The 18,843-nt window shown below is 45.4% G+C and overlaps 1 pseudogene; it reads left to right on the top strand.

The window, feature by feature from the left end:
* Positions 1 to 18,843, top strand: part of LOC140210348 (uncharacterized) — a 90,632-nt pseudogene that overhangs the window by 45,503 nt on the left and 26,286 nt on the right.

Here is an 18,843-nt window from a genome sequence, read left to right on the forward strand (position 1 = left end):
CTCTCCAGTAACCTTTAAGTTATGAAGCTGCCAAATCATACCAAATAATACGTAAAAATACACAGCCTATGCAAAGTAGAAATAATGTATGTACAGTGTAGTATCACTTACCGGAATCGGGAAGGCAGTGCCGAGCACACTGATGATGGTGTGTTAGGCTGAGTCGGAGTTTGGGTGGTACAGTGGCCCCCACCCTCCAGGTTGCAGAGCGATACATTGCCACGAAGCATGCAGGAATGCAGCGGTAGCCGAGAGGCACACAACACATCGTTAAGAAAAAGCCGAAATAAACAAGCTAATTAATTAGGTGCCGCCGGAAACGTAATTGTCGGCCCAGATCAGTGCTGATTTCCGATTGCGTCATCTCTGATCTGGGCCGACAATTACATGTAGGCATCACCTAATTAATTAGCTTGTTTATTTCGGCTTCTTTCTTAAAGATGTGCTGTGTGCCTCCCGGCTACTATTGCATTCTCCACGAATCAGTATCTCTCCGTGGCCTGGGGGTTGGGGTGGTGGGACACTGGGGTGTCATCTCATCATCGTCTGTTTCCATTAGAGCAGGCAGCTCATCTTCTATCTCTGCCCGCCTCGATGTCGAATGTTGAGGTTCGTCGTCTGCTGTGGCTGATGTGAAAGGCTTGCTTGACCACTGAGCCTCACGCATTTTTCTATCACACAGTTCTTTGTAAGGACTCAAACCATCCTGCAAATATCTCCTAAACTGACATACCCTTTCAAAATTAAAGTCGTACTTTATCATTAGACATTCGATTTTGATTGTTATCCTTTTTTTTTCCAATTGCATCAGCTCTTCATCTGTCAGTTCTTGGTCATGGGATGCCAAAACCTCTTCAACATCATGTTCATCAGCTTCCGCAAGCCAAGCTCCCGTTGTCCTTACTTCGTTCACCATGATCGAAACGCTTAATTATGTCTAGTTTTACGCTAAGTGTAACACCCTTACGAGATCTTTCAGGCTTTTCCGATACCTTAGAACTCATCTTGCAAACGGCTGCTCACAGGCTCGTTTTTAAGCAATGCCATTCTGAATCTGGGGGAGTGCGGCTGCCTTTTATCACGCGCTGATTTTTTTTTTGTAACAGTGAAAACACTTTCTGAAAGCGAAAATAGGATACTAATGTAGGTCTTTCGTAACAGTGAAGTTTCGTAAAATGAACATTGGAAAAGTGGGGGACACCTGTACATGTCACCACATACAACCCTGAGATTCATTTTCCTGTGGGCATACTCAGCAATTTCTATAGAATAGTAACTGTGAACAGGATCAATAAAAGATCAAGTGCAAATGCAAATGTAAATAAATAGCAATAAATAACAAGAGTATGAAATAACAAGATAACGAGTAATTAAAGTAAGATCATTGGTTGTGGGAACATCTCAATCGAATAAGTGTACCTATCCCCTGTTGTTCAAGAGCCTGATGGTTGAGGGGTAATAACTGTTCTTGAACCTGGTGATGTGGGTCCTGAGGCTTCTGTACCTTCTACCTGATGGTTGAGGGGTAATAACTGTTCTTGAACCTGGTGGTGAAAGTCCTGAGGCTCCTGCACCTTCTACCTGATGGCAGCAGCGAGACAAGTGTGGAAAAGAAAGATGGTGTTGTCTTTGTGATTTCTCTGTTCACGTGTTAATGCACAGATCGCTGCTATTGAAACCCGCTCCATCTTTGTTACTCATTTAGTTTCTCTTGCCTTTAAAGCTTCAGAAAACCGTGGGTCCTGAAATTGCAGAAAATGATCTAGCTCCTGCTTTCCAAAACCTGTTGAAAGATTGTGAGGATGAAGTGTGAGCAGCTGGGGCCAACAAAGTTAAAGGTTGGTTGGGAATTCTCATTCTTGCCTTTTCCATCCAGTTTAAGATGTTGTTGGTGAAGCACAGTGACAACTTTCTGGCAGCAGAAACAACTATCAATTACTTTATTAATAGACTCTTGTTCTGGGCAATGACACTGCAATCTGTGCCTGTAATTTTCCTAGTGGAGACGAGCCCTTGATCCAGCTGTACAACCTGGCATTTTGCGGTGCAGTCCTGAACGTTATTTGCTTACTTTTCTTGTTTGCACAATTTGTCTTTTTTTCGTGCGCATTGTGTGATTGATGGTTTTCTGTTTTTAATGGGTTCTGTTGGGTTCCTTTGCTTTGTGGCTGCCTGTAAGGAGACAAATGTCAAGGTTGTGTATAGTATGCATGGTGGTTGCACATTTTGTCCGACGATGACGGGAAACCTGTGCTGGAGAGTTTTTAAAATGGAAAAGCCTTTGCACTGTGGCAGTTCCACTCTCTCGGCCTCAGAAGTCCGGGTCCAGTGGTATGAACAAGCGCCAGAAGAAACTGGGGTCTTCTTGTTTGCAGTGGATGACCAGGACGTTTTCTGTGTCTTTTCATGCCCCTCGCTCTCCATGGAGCGATGCAGAGCCACCTTCCTGGCCGTTGGGTTTTACTGTAGATCGCAGCTGTCCAGTCCGCTGAGGCTGACTTTGTGTGCTAGGACTGGCTTGTCCCAATCTCACCGGAGTATGAGACTGCTGTCACGTGCAAATGGCTGCTTGCAGCCACAGGTGAGACATGAGTGTCCGGTGGATGCTGCCTGGTCTGGAGAACCTGACTTATAAGGAAAGATTGAATAGGTTAGGACTGTGTTCTTCAGAATGCAGAAGATTGAGAGGAGATTTGATGGAGGTACAATATTATGGGGGGGTATGGATGGGGTAAATGCAAGCAGGTTTTTTCCGCTGAGGTGGGGTTTGATGACAACCAGAGGTCATGGGTTAAGGGTGAAAGGTGACAAGTTTAAGGGGAACATGAGGAGAAACTTCGTCACACAGAGGGTCATGAGAGTGGAACGAGCTGCCAGCACAAGTGGTCGTGCAGTTTTGATTTCAATATTTAAGAGAAGTTTGAATAGGTACATGGATAGTAGGGATATGGGGGGTGGGAGTGTTATGTACCTGGTGCAGGCCGATGGTAGTAGACAGTTTGAATTGTTCAGAATGGACGAGAGGGGCCAAAGGGCCTTTTCTGCGCTGTGCTTTTCGATGACTCTATTTAATGTCGTACCACATACCCAGGTGACACTTCTCCAAGTGAGAACAGCATGCCAGCATGCCTCCCCTTTGGCATCCTGATCTGATCCCAGAACTGGATAACAGCAAATGGAAGGGAATTGTGTGCCACTTGACTTCATGTTTTGATGGTGGCTGCTCCTTACAAAGTGCACGTCATTGCTTGTGAAGAGTCTTGAAAGGTTGTGAGATTGTGAAAAAGAGTGAATGGTGTTCTTCACGTTTGTACCACTGACTGCCTAACCCGAGGCCCTCCGTTGGTCAGGGTCCACCATAGAAGTTACGTGCAGCTGACTACGTGATACGTAAGCCAGGGCAGTATGATATGGAGAGCAAGCTGGTGCCCGTGTAGCAGGCTCCCCCTCTCCACGCATCTGATGAATCCAAAGGATCGGCAGAGACCGATACAGTTTGGTACCAGTGGCGTCGCAGGAGTTGCCAGTCAGCGTTGAACTCAACGTAGGACTGCCTGGGAGAATCCGGCTCCAGATTTTTCCCTCGGGGTTTACTCCCGTGAGTGGGTATAGCCGCAAGGCATTGGAGGTTTGAGATCAGAGTCTTCCTTCTCCTAGATGAGCTGCTAACCATGAGCCCCATCTGACCGAAGCAACCAGTTTTAAAGTGTCAGTGACCTGCCTTCTGCTGTCAGTAAGCCACATGCAAAGGCCAGGAGCTGGACTTGGTGTGAGAGGCTGTTTGGGGTGCATGCCATTAGGAGCATTTAGTCTGTAGTGGGAGCTTGTCCCCATTACCGCCCCTGGCCATGACAACCTTAAGGTATCATTAACTGCCTAATAAGCTGCATCTTTTCTCGTGTACGTGTCTCTTGATCGGATCTTTCATCAGAGAAACTTGGGTGGATGTCGGGCCACCCAGCCACACCACTGTCCATCAATTGTGTCTGCAGAAGCGCATCATCACATAGAGAGATAAACTGGAACTAGAAACTAGAGCACATCATAAACCTGAATGAGTCGAAATCTACTTCGATTAAAGCATGCTCAGGTACCATCGGCCGACAGCATCGGGGGAGAGAGGGAGATTCACTTGAGCGCGAGGCCCTTCCCTCGGGAACAGCCAGTGAGAGGCTGCCACAAGCTGGCGTCTTCTCCAGCAGCAGCCAGCGAGAGGCTGATAGACGGCGCTGCATACTCGCTTGCCCTGCGCGCCTGACTTGATTTCAATCTTCTTCAGCGCTTTAATCAGCGAGAGGTGGAGTCGACCGTGGGCTTATGAAGCGCTTGGAGACAGCAAAGCGCCCGATCAGCCTGAAATCGAGTCACCAGATGGGAGAGGACAGCCTCTGAAGTAAAACGAAGATGTGAAAGGGATTGCTTCATGAACCGTCTTTGGTAGTGTAATGTGGATTCCCTGCTTTCGAGTAAGCCAGCTAGTAGACAAGGGTAGAAACATTGTGATGTTGCTTCCCAGATGGACCCACTTCATCCACAAAATCTGGCTCCAATCGTGCGTTTTGAAAAGGAATGCATGAATTATATTTGGCCTTTCAGATTGTGGTAGTTTAGTCATGGATTATGCCTTCATGCAAAGTGGAGCTGGCCAGGATGAGTATCGCAGCATCAGTCGTCTTGGCCTGGCCAGTTTCCATAAATCAAATGTTTCAAGTCAATTGTGATGTGCCTGCCAAAGTTCTTTGCCAGTCATCTTCAGTAGCTGGTACATTAATGCCAACTCACCAGAACAACTTGGCCAACACTATAGAGGAGGAGTGGGCCAATTTGATACCTCTGAACATCTATTTATTAAGATTACAGTGCAGAATAGGTCCACCGAGCCACGCTGCCCAGCTATCCCCCGATTCGATCCTAGCCTAATCACGGGACGATTTACAATGACCAGTTAACCTACCAACTGGAATGGGGGATGAAATGAGCACTCGAAGAAAACCCACGCCGTCACGGGGAGAATGTACAGATGTGCCAGAATTGAAACTGTGCCGTCTGACTCTTGATGTTTACGCTGTAGGTGCTGGCCTTGCTTTTCCTTGTGCGACTTAAATTGTGCTTCAGAATGTATGTTTTCTCTTGCCACTGTCTTGTGAAAAGATACAAATATGTAGGCAGATGCTTTTCAGCAGTTGTTTAATCTGTTAAACTTTATTGATTTATCAGCGTGGTGAGAGTGTGGAACGAGCTGCCAGCACAAGTGGTGCGTGCAAGCTCGATTTCAACCTTTAAGAGAAACATAGAAACATAGAAAATAAGTGCAGGAGTAGGCCATTCGGCCCTTCGAGCCTGCACCGCCATTCAGTACGATCATGGCTGATCATCCAACTCAGAACCCTGCACCTGCCTTCTCTCCATACCCCCTGATCCCTTTAGCCACGAGGGTGTTTCCTGTGGCAGAGAATTCCACAGATTCACCACTCTGTGTGAAGAAATTTTTCCTCATCTCGGTCCTAAAAGGCTTCCCCTTTATCCTCAAACTGTGACCCCTCGTTCTGGACTTCCCCAACATCAGGAACAATCTTCCTGCATCTAGCCTGTCCAATCCCTTTAGGATTTTATACGTTTCAATCAGATCCCCCCTCAATCTTCTAAATTCCAACGAGTATAAGCCTAGATCATCCAGTCTTTCATCATATGAAAGTCCTGCCATCCCAGGAATCAATCTGGTGAACCTTCTTTGTACTCCCTGTATGGCAAGGATGTCTTTCCTCAGATTAGGGGACCAAAACTGCACACAATACTCCTGGTGTGGTCTCACCAAGGCCTTGTACAACTGCAGTAGTACCACCCTGCTCCTGTACTTGAATCCTCTTGCTACAAATGCCAGCATACCGTTCGCCTTTTTCACCGCCTGCTGTACCTGCATGCCCACTTTCAATGACTGGTGTATGATGACATCCAGGTCTCGTTGCACCTCCCCTTTTCCTAATCGGCCACCATTCATATAATAATCTGTTTTCCTGTTTTTGCCACCAAAGTGGATAACTTCACATTTATCCACATTAAATTGCATCTGCCATGAATTTGCCCACTCACCTAACCCATCCAAGTCACCCTGCATCCTCTTAGCATCCTCCTCACAGCTAACACTGCCGCCCAGCTTCGTGTCATCTGCAAACTTGGAGATGCTGCATTTAATTCCCTCATCCAAGTCATTAATATATATTGTAAACAACTGGGGTCCCAGCACTGAGCCTTGCGGTACCCCACTAGTCACTGTCTGCCATTCTGAAAAGGTCCCGTTTATTCCCATTCTTTGCTTCCTGTCTGCCAACCAATTCTCTATCCACATCAATACCTTACCCCCAATACTGTGTGCTTTAAGTTTGCACACTAATCTCCTGTGTGGGACCTTGTCAAAAACCTTTTGAAAATCCAAATATACCACATCCGCTGGTTCTCCCCTATCCACTCTACTAGTTATATCCTCAAAAAATTCTACGAGATTCGGCAGACATGATTTTCCTTTCACAAATCCATGCTGACTTTGTCCGATGATTTCACCGCTTTCCAAATGTGCTGTTATCACATCTTTCATAACTGACTCTAGCAGTTTCCCCACCACTGATGTTAGGCTAACCGGTCTATAATTCCCCGGTATCTCTCTCCCTCTTTTTTTAAAAAGTGGGGTTACATTAGCCACCCTCCAATCCTCAGGAACTAGTCCAGAATCTAAAGAGTTTTGAAAAATTATCACTAATGCATCCACTATTTCTTGGGCTACTTCCTTAAGCACTCTGGGATGCAGACCATCTGGCCCTGGGGATTTATCTGCCTTTAATCCCTTCAATTTATCTAACACCACTTCCCTACTAACATGTATTTCCCTCAGTTCCTCCATCTCACTGGACCCTCTGTCCCCTACTATTTCCGGAAGATTATTTATGTCCTCCTTAGTGAAGACAGAACCAAAGTAATTATTCAATTGGTCTGCCATGTCCTTGCTCCCCATAATCAATTCACCTGTTTCTGTCTGTAGGGGACCTACATTTGTCTTAACCAATCTTTTTCTTTTCACATATCTATAAAAGCTTTTACAGTCAGTTTGGATAGGTACGTAGATGGTAGTGGTATTGAGGGCTATGGTCCAGATGCAGGTCGATGGGAGTAGGCAATTGAAATGGATCAGCACAGAATAGATGGGCTGAAGGGCCTGTTTCTGTGCTGTACTTTCCTCTGACTCCACTGTTTTGTTTGAGAATAACTCTTTAACATGCAGTACTCTATCTTGCAGATCTTTGTGAAAACTTGCCAGTAGATTGCAGGGAGACTGTCATAATAAGTCACATCTTGCTGTATGTTAAGGTAATATGCCTTCTCAAATTCTTGGCTGGTTATACAGTCTATCTAAAATTAATGTAGCAACTCATCTCATTCACTTCAGGAAAAAGTCCCTCAGTATTTCGGGTGGGCCTGAAACGAGGATTCAGGCACCTTTTAATTCAGGCTTTATCACTGTGAACTGCTTGTAACTGGAAAAGCTCAATATCCAAGCACGAGTCACATCTTGCCCCCTCTCCCGTCCCCTCTCCCGCCCCATCTCCCTCTCCCACTCCCTCCCCCTCTCCCAAAGGGTTGAGTCCTGCCGAAGGGTCTTGGACAGAAACATCGACTGTCCTGTTCTCCATAGGTGCTGCCTGGCCTGCTGAGTTCCTCCAGCATCTTGTATGTGTTGCTGGTTTTTTAACATGGTGTTGGCTGCCTGGAGTGATGGTAGAGGCAGATATATTGGGGACTTTTAATGACGTTTAAAGAAGCACACGAATGTGAGGAAAACGGAAGAATATGGACATCGTGTAGATTGGATTGCCCACTTGATTAGGAATTCAAGTATAACATTGTGAGTTATAGGGCCGGTTCTGTCCCATGATTTATATAAACTAGAATATCAAACTGTAAAAGAAATTATTTAAGAATGATCCCTGACTGACCAGGTGGATCATAAGAACGTGGAGCAGGATGGCAACATGACTGAGATATCTAATGACAAACAAGAGAAAATCTGCAGATACTGGAAATCCGAGCAACACACACAAAATGCTGGAGGGACTCAGCAGGCCAGGCAGCACCTATGGGGAACAGTACAGTCGACATTTCTGTAGGTGCTGCCTGGCCTGCTGAGTTCCTCCGGCATTTTGTGCGTGTTGACTGAGATATCTGTCTAGGTTTTCATTTGATCATTTTATGTGTTTCTTTTCCAGGAACTTGTGTCTGACACCAATCAACACGTGAAGTCAGCTCTGGCCTCTGTTATTATGGGCTTGTCCACCATCCTGGGCAAGGACAGCACTGTTGAGCACCTGCTTCCCCTGTTCTTGGCTCAGCTCAAAGATAAGGTAATTTTATCATGAAGTACAAACTTTAACATGCCCCTTGCGTGACTGGTGGGCATGGTGGATATTTTTTGAATAGCCTACCGAAATCAGGCAAACACCAATGGAGAGCTTTCTTCTGTGTGCTGTTTGAGAGCTGTTGTCAAGTCAAGAGTGCTGATGAAAGGTCGCTTACTGTTCATTAGGTGATCAAAAAGTTGGTTGCCGTCTCTGGAACTTGTACATCTGCTGAAGGTGACGAGCAGTCCATGCTCCACCACGAGATACAGGTATCTGGATAAGTGTGCCAGAATGGGACGTGTTGCAATACAGACTGATGTGTCTAGGCTTTTACTCTCACTGATACTGATTCCTGGAAGGGGACAGCAGTTGGCCCATGTTCATCTGCTTTCTTTCCTGTTGACAAACATTGTAACTGCCGTTTGCTTGGAGCTGTGCGGTGATGTCCAGCATTCTAAAGTGTTAGAATCACAGATTCTGCAGATGCTGGCAATGCAGAGCCACACACACACACACACACACACACGCACACGCACGCACACACACGCACACGCACGCACACACACACACACACACGCACACGCACGCACACATGCACACTCACACACACACACATGCACACTCACACACACACACACACACATGCACACATACACACTCACACACACACATGCACATACACACGCACGCACACTCACACACACACACACACACACACACACACACTCACACATGCACACTCACACACTCACACATGCACGCACACTGACACGCACGCACGCATGCACACTCACACACAAACACACACGCACAGAATGCTGGAGAAACTCAGCAGGGAGTTGGTATAAATGGGTGTTTCTCCGGTTGGCGGTCAGTGGTGAGTGGGATGCCGCGGGGGTCGGTACTGGGCCCGCAGCTGTTTACCATTTACACTGATGATTTGGAAGAGGGGACAGAGTGTAGCGTAGCAAAATTTGTTGATGACACTAAACTGAGTGGAAAAGCAATTTGTACAGTGGATGTGGAGAGTCTGCAGAGAGATATAGATAGGTTAAGTGAGTGGGCCATGGTCTGGCAGATGGAATACAACGTTGGTAAATGCGAGATCATCCACTTTGGAAGGAATAATAGAAGAGAAGATGATTATTTAAATGGTGAAAGTTTGCAGCATGCTGTTGTTCAGAAGGACTTGGGAGTGCTTGTGCATGAATCGCAAAAAGTTGGCTTGCAGGTACAACAGGGTATTAAGGCAAACAGAATGTTTGTCTTCATTGCTGGAAGGATTGAATTCAAGAGCAGGGAGGTCATGCTGCAACTTTACAGGGTACTGGTGAGACCGCACATGGAATACTGTGTGCAGTTCTGATCTCCATACTTGAGGAAGGATATACTGGCTTTGGAGGCATGCAGAGGAGGTTCACCAGGTTAATTCCAGAGATGAAGGGGTTAACCTATGAAGCGAGATTGAGTTGCCTGGGACTATACTCTCTGGAATTCAAAAGAATGAGAGGATATCTTATGGAAACATATAAAATTTTGAAATGAATAGATAAGATAGAAGTAGGAAAGTTGTTTCCATTGGCAGGTGAGACTAGAACTAGGGGACATTGCCTCAAGATTCAGGGGAGAAGATTTAAGACGGAGATGAGGAGAAACTGTTTTTCCCAGAGAGTGGTGAATCTGTGGAATTCTCTGGCCAGGGAAGCAGTTGAGGCTTCTTCACTAAATATATTTAAGATACAGTTAGATAGATTTTTACATAGTAGGGGAATTAAAGGTTATGGGGAAAAGACAGGTAGGTGGAGCTGAGTTTACAGACAGATCAGCCATGATCTTATTGAATGGCAGGGCAGACTCGATGGGCCAGATGGCCTACTCCTGCTCCTATTTCTTATGTTCTTATGAATCATGAATGGAATAACAACTGCTTCTTTCACCAGAGTCTCTCCAACTGTTCTTTTAGTTTGAGAGCATTAGATAAGAGCAAATGTGCAGTGCGTTCTTTAGAAGCGGTGATGGGAGCTAGTTTGTAATCTCAGTGCATATTGGATTAAAGGTGAATTGCTTACTGGTGTGATGAAGCTGTTATTTTTCCATCTATCAAGTTCCTTTTTTATTTTGGCGTGAACTTAAACAAAAATGCTGCGTGTGCAAATTCTGGATTTTTTAATTAATATGGAAATTTGCATTCTTTCACTATTTTTACAGAATTAAAATTATTTTAAAAAATTAAAAAAATCTTTCCCTTCCCCTCTCCTTCCTCAATTCCCCACTCTGAGCTTTTACTTCTCATCTGTCTATTACTTCTCCCTGGGTCCCCACCTCCTTCCATCTCTCCTGTGGTCCACTCTCCTCTCCTCTCCTTTCCTCTCTCAGATTCTTTCTTTTGCAGCCCTTGACCTTTCCCACCCACCTGTCTTCACCAGCTGGCCTCCTTCCCCTCTCCTCACCTTTTTATCCTGGCATCTCCCCCTCCCTTTACAGTCCCAATAAAAGGCCTCAGCCTGAAACACCGACTGTTTACTCATTCCCACAGACACTGCCTGAGCTGCTGAGTTCCTCCAGCGTTTTGGGTGAGTTGCTCTGGATTTCCAGCGTCTGCAGACTTGCTAGTGTTTATAATTAAAATGATTCCCTTTATGTGCTACACCCCAAAAGATTCCCCAAATGTCGGAAATGCCTCGATTTTCCAGGCACAGCTGACAGATTCCAAGTGTACATCTTCAAATTGTCAGCTGTTAATTCAAGCCTTGAATTATTTGTTCATTTGAAATGAAATCAAGAAAATAGCCTGCCGAATCATGGTTTGAACTATTGGATAATTTAATAGTAATTAGTATTTTGCATGTATTTATGCCAAAGGTGCAGAAAGATTTCTCAAACGCAGAAATTGAAGTGTTTTTCTTTTGTGAAATGCAGCTTTTCACAAAATGACCGTTGTTTCCTCCCATGGCCCTCCCGAGGAGCTCGCCTGCACTCAGGCAGAGTGAACGGACAATAAAGGACAATTAAGACTCGGGAACACAATTAGGCCACTCAGCCCATCGTGTCTGCTTTGCCATTCCATGATGGCTGGCTTATTACCCTCTCAGCCCCATTTTCCTGCCTTCTCCCCCGTAACCTTTAACACTCTGACTAATCAAGGACCTGTCAGCCTCCATGTTAAATATACCCAGTGACTCGTCCTCCACAGCCATCAGCGTTGATGGATTCCACAGATCCACCGCCCTTTCGCTGAAGAAATTCCCTCTCAGCTCTGTTCTAAATGGACGTCCCTCTATTCTGAAGCTGTGCCCTCTGGTCACAGGAAACATCCTCTCTGTTCTAGGCCTTTTAATATTCCATAAGTTTCAATAAGATTCACCCCTCTTCCTTCCCTTCTGAACTCCATCGAGGACAGAGCCGGAGCCATCAAGCACTCCTCTTGTATGTTTCATTCCCAGGATCATTCTCGTGAACCCGCTCTAATAGAAACATAGAAAATAGGTGAAGGAGTAGGCCATTCGGCCCTTCGAGCCTGCACTGCCGTTCATTATGATCATGGCTGATCATCCAACTCAGAACCCCGCCCCAGCCTTCCCTCCATACCCCCTGACCCCCGTAGCCACAAGGGCCATATCTAACTCCCTCTTAAATATAGCCAATGAACTGGCCTCAACTGTTTCCTGTGGCAGAGAATTCCACAGATTCACCACTCTCTGTGTGAAGAAGTTTTTCCTAATCTCTGTCCTAAAAGGCTTCCCCTCTATCCTCAAACTGTGGCCCCTCGTTCTGGACTTCCCCAACATCGAGAATAATCTTCCTGCATCTAGCCTGTCCAATTCCTTTAGGATCTTATACGTTTCAATCAGATCCCCCCTCAATCTTCTAAATTCCAACGAGTACAAGCCTAGTTCATCCAGTCTTTCTTCATATGAAAGTCCTGCCATCCCAGGAATCAATCTGGTGAACCTTCTTTGTACTCCCTCTATGGCAAGGATGTCTTTCCTCAGATTAGGGGACCAAAACTGCACACAATACTCCAGGTGTGGTCTCACCAAGGCCTTGTACAACTGCAGTAGTACCTCCCTGCTCCTGTACTCGAATCTTCTCGCTATAAATGCCAGCGTACCATTCGCCTTTTTCACCGCCTGCTGTACCTGCATGCCCACTTTCAATGACTGGTGTATAATGACACCCAGGTCTCGTTGCACCTCCCCTTTTCCTAATCGGCCACCATTCAGATAATAATCTGTTTTCCTATTTTTGCCACCAAAGTGGATAACTTCACATTTATCCATATTAAATTGCATCTGCCATGAACTTGCCCACTCACCCAACCTATCCAAGTCACCCTGCATCCTCTTAGCATCCTCCTCACAGCTAACACTGCCACCCAGCTTCGTGTCATCCACAAACTTGGAGATGCTGCATTTAATTCCCTCATCCAAGTCATTAATATATATTGTAAACAACTGGGGTCCCAGCACTGAGCCTTGCGGTACCCCACTAGTCACCACCTGCCATTCTGAAAAGGTCCCGTTTATTCCCACTCTTTGCTTCCTGTCTGTTAACCAATTCTCCACCCACACCAATACCTTACCCCCAATACCGTGTGCTTTAAGTTTGCACACTAATCTCCTGTGTGGGACCTTGTCAAAAGCCTTTTGAAAATCCAAATATACCACATCCACTGGTTCTCCCCTATCCACTCTACTAGTTACATCCTCAAAAAATTCTATGAGATTCGTCAGACATGATTTTCCTTTCACAAATCCATGCTGACTTTGTCCGATCATTTCACCGCTTTCCAAATGTGCTGTTATCACATCCTTGATAACTGACTCCAGCAGTTTCCCCACCACCGACGTTAGGCTAACCGGTCTATAATTCCCCGGTTTCTCTCTCCCTCCTTTTTTAAAAAGTGGAGTTACATTAGCCACCCTCCAATCCTCAGGAACTAGTCTAGAATCTAACGAGTTTTGAAAAATTATCACTAATGCATCCACTATTTCTTGGGCTACTTCCTTAAGCACTCTAGGATGCAGACCATCTGGCCCTGGAGATTTATCTGCCTTCAATCCCTTCAATTTACCTAACACCACTTCCCTACTAACATGTATTTCGCTCAGTTCCTCCATCTCACTGGATCCTCTGTCCCCTACTATTTCTGGAAGATTATTTATGTCCTCCTTAGTGAAGACAGAACCAAAGTAATTATTCAATTGGTCTGCCATGTCCTTGCTCCCCATAATCAATTCACCCCTTTCTGTCTGCAGGGGACCTACATTTGTCTTTACCAGTCTTTTCCTTTTTACATATCTGTAAATGCTTTTACAGTCCGTTTTTATGTTCCCTGCCAGTTTTCTCTCATAATCTTTTTTCCCCTTCCTAATTAAGCCCTTTGTCCTCCTCTGCTGAACTCTGAATTTCTCCCAGTCCTCAGGTGAGCCACTTTCTCTAGCTAATTTGTATGCTTCTTCCGTGGAATTGATACTATCCCTAATTTCTCTTGTCAGCCACGGGTGCACTACCTTCCTTGATTTATTCTTTTGCCAAACTGGGATGAACAATTGTTGTAGTTCATCCATGCAACCTTCAAATGCTTGCCATTGCATATCCACCGTCAATCCTTTAAGTGTCATTTGCCAGTCTATCTTAGCTAATTCACGTCTCATACCTTCAAAGTTACCCCTCTTTAAGTTCAGAACCTTTGTTTCTGAATTAACTATGTCACTCTCCATCTTAATGAAGAATTCCACCATATTATGGTCACTCTTACCCAAGGGGCCTCTCACGACAAGATTGCTAATTAACCCTTCCTCATTGCTCAAAACCCAGTCCAGAATAGCCTGCTCTCTAGTTGGTTCCTCGACATGTTGGTTCAAAAAACCATCCCGCATACATTCCAAGAAATCCTCTTCCTCAGCACCTTTACCAATTTGGTTCACCCAATCTACATGTAGATTGAAGTCACCCATTATAACTGCTGTTCCTTTATTGCACACCTTTCTAATTTCCTGTTTAATACCATCTCCGACCTCACTACTACTGTTAGGTGGCCTGTACACAACTCCCACCAGCGTCTTCTGCCCCTTAGTGTTACGCAGCTCTACCCATATCGATTCCACATCTTCCCGGCTTATGTCCTTCCTTTCTATTGCGTTAATATCTTCTTTAACCAGCAACGCCACCCCACCTCCCCTTCCTTCATGTCTATCCCTCCTGAATATTGAATATCTCTGAACGTTGAGCTCCCATCCCTGGTCACCCTGGAGCCATGTCTCTGTGATCCCAACTATATCATAATCATTAATAACAATCTGCACTTTCAATTCATCCACCTTATTACAAATGCTCCTTGCATTGACACACAAAGCCTTCAGGCGCTCTTTTACAACTTTCTTAGCCCTTATACAATTATGCTGAAAAGTGGCCCTTTTTAATGCTTGCCCTGGATTTGTCGGCCTGCCACTTTTACTTTTCTCCTTAGTACTTGTTGCTTCTAACCTCACTTTACACCCCTCTGTCTCTCTGCACTGGTTCTCATCCCCCTGTTGTGAACTAACCTCCTCACGCCTAGCCTCTTTAATTTGATTCCCACCTCCCAACCATTCTAGTTTAAAGTCACCTCAGTAGCCCCAGCTAATCTCTCTGCCAGGATATTGGTCCCCCTAGGATTCAAGTGTAACCCGTCCTTTTTGTACAGGTCACGCCTGCGCCAAAAGAGGTCCCAATGATCCAAAAACTTGAATCCCTGCCCCCTGCTCCAATTCCTCAGCCACGCATTTATCTTCCACCTCATCACATTCCTACTCTCACTGTCGCGTGGCACAGGCAGTAATCCCGAGATTACTACCTTTGCGGTCCTTTTTCTCAACTCCCTTCCTAGCTCCCTATATTCTCCTTTCAGGACCTCATCCCTTTTCCTACCTACGTCATTGGTACCTATATGTACCACGACCTCTGGCTCCTCACCCTCCCACTTCAGGATATCTTGGACACGATCAGAAATATCCCGGACCCTGGCACCAGGGAGGCAAACTACCATCCGGGTCTCTGGACTGCGTCCACAGAATCGCCTATCTGACTCCCAGCACATCTTAGGTAAAGGGCCCAAAGCTGCTCACTATACCCCTGACTGCGTTCTGACCAATAGAAACCATAGAAACTACAGCACAGAAACAAGCCTTTTGGCCCTTCTTGGCTGTGCCGAACCATTTTCTGCCTAGTCCCACTGACCTGCACACGGACCATATCGCTCCATACACCTCCCATCCATGTATCTGTCCAATTTATTCTTAAATGTTAAAAAAGAACTCGCATTTACCACCTCGTCTGGCAGCTCATTCCATACTCCCACCACTCTCTGTGTGAAGAAGCCCCCCTAATGTTCCCTTTAAACATTTCACCGCTCACCCTAAACCCATGTCCTCTGGTTTTCTTCTCCCCTTGCCTCGGTGGAAAAAGCCTGCTTGCATTCACTCTATCTATACCCATCATAATTTTATATACCTCTATCAAATCTCCCCTCTTTCTTCTACGCTCCAGGGAATAAAGTCCCAACCTATTCAACCTTTCTCTGTAACTGAGTTTCTCAAGTCCCGGCAACATCCTTGTAAACTTTCTCTGCACTCTTTCAACCTTATTTATATCCTTCCTGTAATTTGGGACCAAAACTGAACACAATACTCCAGATTCGGCCTCACCAATGCCTTATACAACCTCATCATAACATTCCAGCTCCTATATTCAATACTTTGATTAATAAAGGCCAATGTACCAAAAGCTCTCCTTACGACCCTATCTACCTGTGACGCCACTTTTAGGGAATTTTGTATCTGTATTCCCAGATCCCTCTGTTCCACTGCACTCCTCAGTGCCTTACCATTAACCCTGTATGTTCTACCTTGGTTTGTCCTTCCAACGTGCAATACCTCCCACTTGTCAGTATTAAACTCCATCTGCCATTTTTTAGCCCATTTTTCCAGCTGGTCCAAGTCCCTCTGCTGGCTCTAAAAACCTTCCTCACTGTCTACTACACCTCCAGTCTTCGTATCATCAGCAAACTTGCTGATCCAATTTACCACATTATCATCTAGATCATTGATATAGATGACAAATAACAATGGACCCAGCAGTGATCCCTGTGGCACACCACTAGTCAGAGGCCTCCACTCAGAGAAGCAATTCTCTGCCACCACTCTCTGGCTTCTTCCATCGAGCCAATGTCTAACCCAAATTACCACGTCTCCATGTATACCTAGCGACTGAGTTTTCCTAACTCACCTCCCATGCGGGACCTTGTCAAAGGCCTTACTGAAGTCCATGTAGACAATATCCACTGCCTTCCTTTCATCCACTTTCCTGGTAACCTCCTCGAAAAACTCCAATAGATTGGTCAAACATGACCTACCACGCACAAAGCCATGTTGACTCTTCCTAATAAGTCCCAGTCTATCCAAATGCTTATAGATTCTGTCTCTTAGTACTCCCTCCAATAACTTACCTACTACCGACGTTAAACTTACTGGCCTATAATTTCCCGGATTACTTTTCGATCCTTTTTTAAACAACGGAACAACATGAGCCACTCTCCAATCCTCCGGCACCTCACCTGTAGACAGCGACATTTTAAATATTTCACCCAGGGCCCCTGCAATTTCAACACTAGTCTACTTCAAGATCCGAGGGAACACCCTGTCAGGTCCCGGGGATTTATCCACTTCAATTTTCTTCAAGACAGCAAGCACCTCCTCCTTTTCAATCTGTACAGTTTCCATGATCTCAGTACTTGTTTCCCTTAATTCCATAGACTTCATGCCAGTTTCCTTAGTAAACACAGACACAAAAAACCTATTTAAGATCTCCCCCATTTCCTTTGGTTCAGCACATAGCCAACCACTCTGATCTTCAAGAGGACCAATTTTATCCCTTACAATCCTTTTGCTCTTAATATACCTGTAAAAGCTCTTTGGATTATCCTTCACTTTGACTGCCAAGGCAACCTCATGTCTTCTTTTAGCCCTCCTGATTTCTTTCTTAAGTATTTTCTTGCACTTCTTTACTCCTCAAGCACCTTATTTACTCCCTGCTTCCTATACACGTCATACAACTCCCTCTTCTTCTTTATCAGAGTTGCAATATCCCTTGAGAACCAAGGTTCCTTATTCCTATTCAGTTTGCCTTTAATCCTGAGAGGAACATACAAATTCTGCACTCTCAAAATTTCTGCTTTGAAGGCTTCCCACCTACCGATCACATCCTTGCCAGAGAACAACCTGTCCCAATCCATGCTTTTTAGATCCTTTCTCATTTCTTCAAATTTGCCCTTCTTCCAGTTAAGAACCTCAACCCTAGGACCAGATCTATCCTTGTCCATGATCAAATTGAAACTAATGGTGTTATGATAACTGGAACCAAAGTGCTCCCCTACACAGACTTCTGTCACTTGTCCTAACTCGTTTCCTAACAGGAGATCCAATATTGCATCCCCTCTAGTTGGTCCCTCTATATATTGATTTAGAAAACTTTCCTGAACACATTTTACAAACTCTAAACCATCTAGACCCCTAACAGTATGGGTCTTATAAAGCCTCAGCATTACCCTTATATCTTTTCTAGTCCTCTCAAAATGAATGCCAACACTTTCTTTATGTACCACCAACTCAGCCCGCAAGATGACGTTTAGGGAACCCTGCACGAGGTCTCCCAAGTGCCTTTGCACCTCTGATTTCTGAATTTTCTCCCCATTTGGAAAATAGTACATGCCCTTATTCCTTCTACCAAACTGCATGGCCATACATGTCTGGTAGTAGGCACCCTTCGATCCCAGGGGATGATGGGTTTGTGCCTCTGGTGGACTGTGTCCTTGGAGGACTAGCTCTTGCCCATTCGCCAGGCTCCCCCTCTCCACGTCACTGATGTTGTCGAAGGGAAGGGCAAGTGCCAATACAGCTTGGCACCGGTGTCATCGCAGAGGTTGCCAGAGTGGAGCTGTAAGCAACATCAAACTGCCTTAGGGGTTTACCCCTAAAGCCTTTCCCATGGGTGGGCATGGCTGCAAGGCAGCGGAGGTTTAAAATCAGGATTTTCCTTCTCCTTGGCGGGCTGCTGTACAAGGCTGAGGAACCCTACCAACCCGAAACACTTTCGGACACTACAGTATATTCCAACTGCCACTGCCTTGCTATTCTCCCAATCTATCAAGCCCTTCTACACCTCTCTGCCCCTCCACCTATCTTGGTATCATCCACAAATCTGACCACCAAGCCTTCAATTCCATTGTCCAGATCATTGACACATGCTTGAAAAGAAACGGTCACAGTACTGACCCCTGTGGAACACCAATAGTCACTTGCAGTCAACCAGAAAAGGCCCCTTTCATTTGCAACTCTTTGCCTCCTGTCAGTCAGCCAATCTTCTATCTATACTAGGATATATTCTGTAATACCATGGGCTCTGAACTTATTAAGGC

The sequence above is a fragment of the Mobula birostris genome, chromosome 15 (assembly GCF_030028105.1).
Source record: "Mobula birostris isolate sMobBir1 chromosome 15, sMobBir1.hap1, whole genome shotgun sequence".
Classification (NCBI taxonomy): domain Eukaryota; kingdom Metazoa; phylum Chordata; class Chondrichthyes; order Myliobatiformes; family Myliobatidae; genus Mobula; species Mobula birostris.